The sequence below is a fragment of the Triticum dicoccoides genome, chromosome 4A, assembly GCF_002162155.2.
Source record: "Triticum dicoccoides isolate Atlit2015 ecotype Zavitan chromosome 4A, WEW_v2.0, whole genome shotgun sequence".
Lineage (NCBI taxonomy): Eukaryota > Viridiplantae > Streptophyta > Magnoliopsida > Poales > Poaceae > Triticum > Triticum dicoccoides.
Genome location: NC_041386.1, coordinates 18408203 through 18414486, shown reverse-complemented (window position 1 = coordinate 18414486; position 6284 = coordinate 18408203). Strand labels below are relative to the sequence as shown.

General features: G+C 46.0%; 1 long non-coding RNA gene across 2 annotated transcripts; it reads left to right on the top strand.

Annotated features, from left to right (window-relative positions):
• The first annotated feature begins 4170 nt into the window (after window positions 1-4170).
• LOC119284674 lies at window positions 4171-5957 on the top strand. 2 transcript variants are annotated; one of them, XR_005139165.1, is made up of 3 exons: window positions 4171-4303; window positions 4399-5254; window positions 5627-5957. It is a non-coding gene; the product is annotated as an uncharacterized LOC119284674 (long non-coding RNA). The 2 variants fall into 2 exon arrangements; XR_005139164.1 differs by having other exon boundaries at window positions 4175-5254.
• Window positions 5958-6284: the final 327 nt, after the last annotated feature.

The following is a 6284-nucleotide window of genomic DNA, read 5'->3' as shown; positions in this document are numbered from 1 at the left end:
TGCAAAGATTGTTTGCAAGCTTTTAGCAACTAGGCTGGCTCCTGAGCTCAATAATATCATTTCCCCGTGCCAGAGTGCTTTTATAAGAAAAAGATGTATCCATGACAATTTCTTATTTGTTCGGAATGTGGTTAAGGATGCACACTCAAGTAAATCTCCTCTGCTATTCCTCAAGCTAGATATCGCAAAAGCTTTTGACTCGGTGCGATGGGATTATCTGATTGAGGTACTCAGAGCCTTTGGCTTTGGTCAGAAATGGAGGGACCTCATCTCTTTGATCTTGGCTTCGTCTTCGTCTCGAGTCCTTCTCAACGGTTTGCCTGGGAGACCATTCATGCATTTGAAAGGACTCAGACAAGGGGATCCGCTAGCCCCAATGCTTTTTATCCTGGCCCTTGACCCCTTGCAGAGGATTTTTCAAAGGGCGACTGATCTGGGCATTCTTCCCCCCCCCTTTCAAACAGTGCTGCCAGGATGAGAGCTAGTTTTTATGCGGACGACGTGGCTCTTTTCCTCAACCCTGATCGTGATGAAATGGTCGCAGTCCAGGCCATTCTGGAAAGGTTTGGTGAGATCTCTGGACTGTGTGCAAACCTTCAGAAATGTGTTGTGTACCCGATCCGTTGCGAGTTGCTAGACTTATCAGAAATTCTATTGCCTTTTGGAGGCTCGACGGGCACCTTGCCGTGCAAATACCTGGGATTACCTCTGAGTTTTAGTAAGCCGAAGAGGGTGGATGAGCAGGTGCTGATTGATCGCATCGCAAGCAAGCTGTCGCCCTGGAAAGGAAAGCAAATGACAAAGATAGCAAGATTAGTTCTCACAAACTCGGTCCTGACGGCCATTGTGACATACTTCCTCACCAGCTTGACACTAAGCTCCTGGGCAATTAAGAAAATTGATAAGATCAGAAGGAATTTTTTCTGGACTGCAGAAGAAGAAGCTAGTGGAGGCAAATGCATGGTTAACTGGAGACGGATTTGCTCACCAAAAGAGTTTGGGGGGCTCGGCATAAAAAATCTGGAATGCTTTGGTCGGGCTCTACGCCTACGGTGGCTCTGGTTCAAATGGGATGATAATGACATGCCTTGGAAGGGGTATGCAACACCTTGTGCAGGTTCAGACTTTGCTCTGTTTGATGCCTGCACCAAAATCTCTGTTGGTGATGGTGCAAAAACTTTGTTCTGGAAAGATAACTGGTTAAATGGATCGGCACCGGCAAAGATGGCTCCGGCCATCTTTAAAAGGTCAAGATGCAAATCAATTTCCATCAAGGAGGGGTTCCAAGAAGGAAGATGGATGAGGGGCCTGTCTAGACTGAATTCTGAAGAACTACAGCAGTTCCTCTCTCTATGGGAGGTCGTTCAAAATGTGCAACTTTCTTCTACGGCGGATTCCATCTCCTGGCGCTTGACTGCTAACGGCGAGTACTCGGCAAGTTCTGCATACAATGCTCAATTCATTGGGAGGATTCGGGAGCCAGCTCTGAACAAAGTCTGGAAGATGAAAACTGAAGGGAAAGTGCGTTTCTACTTCTGGCTCCTGCTCCAAAACAAGAACTGGACTGCGGAAAGGTTGTTGAGAAGGGGATGGCCACATAACCCACGATGCAAACTCTGTGATATGCAATCTGAGTCAGCGGTGCACCTTTTGCTAGTCTGCCCATTCGCTAGGCAAATCTAGGCTGATCTTGCTGTTTCCGACCCGGAAGTCTCACGCATTGGTTCATCCTCTACCATCTCTCCAAAGCGGCGAAGAATGCAGTGCCTGTCACTCGCCTCCTACTTGGGATGGCACATATGGAAAGAGAGAAATCGCAGGGTGTTTCAGAACTCTAGCCTCTCTGCTCAAGAGGTTTGCCATCTTGCGAAAGCTGAGCTCCGCCTCCTTCAGGAAGCGCGGGAGTAGTCCCCTTTGTCTTAGTAGAAGGCTTCTCATGAGCCTGTGGTTTTTTCTTCTGCTTTTATTTAGCCACTTGGCTACTCTGTAAGCTAGCAACAGCCGATGTACAGTTTTCCCTCTCCTTAATGCAATAGCAGAGCTCCTGCTGACTTCGGTCAAAAAAAAAAAACTCGGCCGGTGGGATCAGGCAGGGTAACTTCTGCTTTGATTTCCGAAGTGTTGGTTTGGACAGTACTAAAACCTGATGATTATGCCGACGACCATACTTCGTTGGACACCATTGTTCCGTGTTAGGGTCGAGAAAGCGCTGCTGATGAACTAGCACGTCGAGACCGCAATCCCGTCTTGTCTGATTCGTCTATAGTGTTATTTTGCTGCTTTGAACGATTGGGTGGTCTGTGTGCAGGTACATCAACAAGTTCATCAATTAGTACAAGGCGACAAATTATGTTACTTCTTGTTAATTTTAGTAATACAATAAGTCTACGGTTCTTACAGATAGGAAGCAGGTTGTTGGGATCAATATTTATAAATGCAGTGGCTGGACCTTGGTGTTATCTCACTACATAAATAACTCCTTGGTTTGCCTCTTTGTTTCACAAGCTTTCAAAGAGTACCTCCACTCAGGCAACGATCCCAGTACTATCCCGGAGTGTGTATAGAAATTAAACACATATTTGTTTCCCAGGCATGTATAGCTCCGGGATTGATAGGACTGATTACTGAATTATCTTGTGTAGGTTTAGTGGTATTTGTATCACCTTGATGTAATTGCCAGTCCTTCTCCAGATAAGTGCAAATGATTGGTGCTGATTTGGTTGTGATATGTTTCAGGACAAGGGCAGTTCAAAAATTGAGAGACTCTTAAGGTCATGACGTAGATAGTGATCATTATTTCGGTCCTACAACCAGGCTTCATACATCTTATCAATGACCTTAATGGTAATTATGTCATTGTTATGGCGCTGCTAGAAGGAGGGCGGGAGAGGGCCGGTCGGGGGCCTTTTTGCCCACGGCCGGGCAAGAGGGAAGCGATTTCCTTCTTAATTCTTGCTTGATTAGATTGATACATCTCCTCTCTTTATATAGAGAGGTTTACTTGACTCCCAAGCAAGGCTTTACTTGACCTCTAAGCAAGCAACCCTTATCTCTAATTAACCCTAAGACTAACGGGCTATACCGCCAGCCCAGGCCCATTAGGCCCATTACGTACTCTAACACTACACCCCACCTGGACATGCAGCTTGTCCTCGAGCTGCAGCCTAACCAACTTATAACCAAGACTCGACGCAACACAAACCTAACACCTAAAAACAAGCCTTTTATATCTCGGCTTGTTTTATTACTCTCAACCTGAAATGGACTGGGACGCTTTATTTTGGACCCCTTAACAAAAAGTGGACACCATCCGCACGTCGAACGTGCACGTGTACAGCCACCTGGATCCCATGGACACCACCTGGACAAAAGGAGTGCATGTGTATGTCTGTTGGTCTGCACCGCACAGGGAAGAGTGGATGGCTTCCGATGGAGAATGACGAGGAGGGGTGCGCCCCCCCCAACTGCCGATGCCGCAGACTTTGAGGTCGCTGCCCGCGGGGAAAACAGCATGCCCGCCGCCCGTGGGGGAAACCGCATGCCCAAGATCCCCGACGCAGCGGACGAGATCGAGGTCCTTTGCGCAGCGAAGGGCAATTTGGAGGAGCGCTAGCTGCAACGCATCTCCCGCACACGCTGACGCGCTAGGAGGCCGCGCGCAGCAGCCTGCAGCCTCACCGCCGCCGACACGTGGCGGGTAGCGATCCAAGACGGAAGCGGTGACGGCGAGGGCGGCGCAGCCGAGTGCGGCCCGTAGGACCCGGCCAAGAATAGGCGGATCTCCTGGACCGTCTGGGTTAGGTCCCGCAGCGCCCCGGGCACCTCCTCTGGGGGTGAGGACGGCGGGGGCGGGCGCGACGGAGGAGCCCAGCGCGGGCAGGAGCGGGACGACGATCGTGGTGGTCGCCGGAGGCGACGAGGTGACCGGCAGCGGGGGAGACGGGTTGGGCGGCGGTGAAGACATGATCGAACCGAAGCTAGCTGATACCAAATTGTTATGGCGCTACTAGAAGGAGGGCGGGAGAGGGCCGGCCGGGGGCCTTTTTGCCCATGGCCGGGCAAGAGGGAAGCGATTTCCTTCTTAATTCTTGCTTGATTAGATTGATACATCTCCTCTCTTTATATAGAGAGGTTTACTTGACTCCCAAGCAAGGCTTTACTTGACCTCTAAGCAAGCGACCCTTATCTCTAATTAACCCTAAGACTAACGGGCTATACCGCCAGCCCAGGCCCATTAGGCCCATTACGTACTCTAACAGTCATACAGAAGTGCTTGTCAAACTTTGGTGCAGAGGAGAACAAGGTACATAATAGTACTCCGAATGTCCCCTCCTTACCCCATGCACACATTTATAATTGCAGTTCAATTTCATTGCTTATCTTTGGTTTCTTATGCAGAATCCTTCATATGGTATGGATTTCCTATAAACAGAGTTTGTACCCAAAGATGTGTTGATGGTTCCCTATCACAAAAGGTTTTCTAGTTTTCCTTTTTCCACACTAATTGATTTTATTCAATATATGATATGGTATGGATTTCCTATAAACAGCGTTTGTTCCAGTGCTACCTCATTGCAGGAAGTTGGGCTCACTTGATTGCCATTGTTGTACATGTTCTTCTAATGCTTAAGAAATGGAACTATATTGTACTGAATCATTCGACTACCAAAAATATCAATGGCCTTTTTGTCTATAGAAGAGGTTCTGACATACCAGAATTTAAATTTAATCATATAGTGTATAATTTGTTCGGGAATGATTCTATATGTTCAAATCTCGTTCAGTTTGGTGGTTGTTTGATTGTTTCTGCAGTAAGCTTTATTAGACTCCTCAAATTCAATTGAGCCCATGGTTATGAATTCACAGTATACTTGATATAGGGTAATAGTGAATGTCTTCTGAGCCTTTAGATCAGACGATCAGTACGTTCAAAAGAACATCAACTGAGTGAAAGTTCATTTCTTTAGAGCATTTTTTTATAATGCACCATTCTGTACTTGCCAATTGCCTTAATTTTTCTCTATGCACTAGGCCCTTGGCATTCTTAGAAGGTCGTTCCATAATTTCTGTGATTCATCCCTCTGTATGTGGCTTGAAATGGAGGCTTGCATGCCCAAGGCAGGTGGTTAAAGCCCTCTTTTATTGGTGTGGCACTGGTGAGTGCAATGCATGATGCAGCAGCTGGAGACGTGGCCAACAACACTTAGGAAGCGCCCCGCCTGTGAAGCGATACATCTGATGCCAACATACCAAGGTGAGCTTCGCCTACTTCCCTACTATGTATATCTGTAAGCCTACGTGATTTACTCTGCTTCCTCCTCCCTTTTTAATGAATGAATCTCTTACTGAGCAGAGCATGTTCTTTAGGTAGGTAGCACAAATGATATAGTCGAATTCCTTTTACTGGTGGTTTTTGGTAATGACTTACTATGCTTCAAATATTTGGAAAAGCCTATGTACTTACCTTTCTGCTGTCAAATTGTATACTATGTAAATTACAGGAGAACAATGTACCTTTGCCTTTAAATATGAAATTACTTGCGTGCAACTGAATGCTATCTAAAATTCATAGCTACAAAAGAAACGCCTCTTGATATGCAAATAACTATCTTTCTAAATCGTGTAGAGTGCAGGTACCAACTATCCTGCTTCAGTGAACTATGGCTATGAAGGAAATTTCCTACTAGAAACATATGCAATGTTTGGTTATCTGTGTCCATCTAACTGTCAAAAGCATCTCTGCAATGCAAAGTGGACTGTGTAATACTTCTTGAAGAGGCAATGCTTGTTATCTGTATGAAAGTTTCTAACTGCATTAGCAGGAGAAAGGTTCAGTTTCTGTTAGTGTACTCTTCAATATATCATTTTTGCTCCTTGGAACTTTGGACCTTCGAACTTCTGTTTCGCTTGCTATTTATTCTGTGGTGAAGTAGTAAAATGTAAATGCATAGTCTGCCCTCGCTAAGAGTCCAGCTGATTTAAAATGTGCCAGTGTGTTCCTTCTATATCTACATGTGATGCACATTTATGTCTGACCAATCCATTGGATTGAATTTGTACTGCAAGGTTTACTAAAAATATCCATTACCATCACAAGTTACATGATTGCTTGGGATCATATCTGTCAGTTATGGAAAGAGCACATGGAATTCTTGCATATCATGGCCATAAGGGAAATTAAGCCTCTTCACAGGCTATGATGGCATGCTTGATGTGGGAGAATATGGGTGTCTCTATGTTCTTGTGGCCTTTTAATATCTATGCTGCTGACCCTCATCATGTCG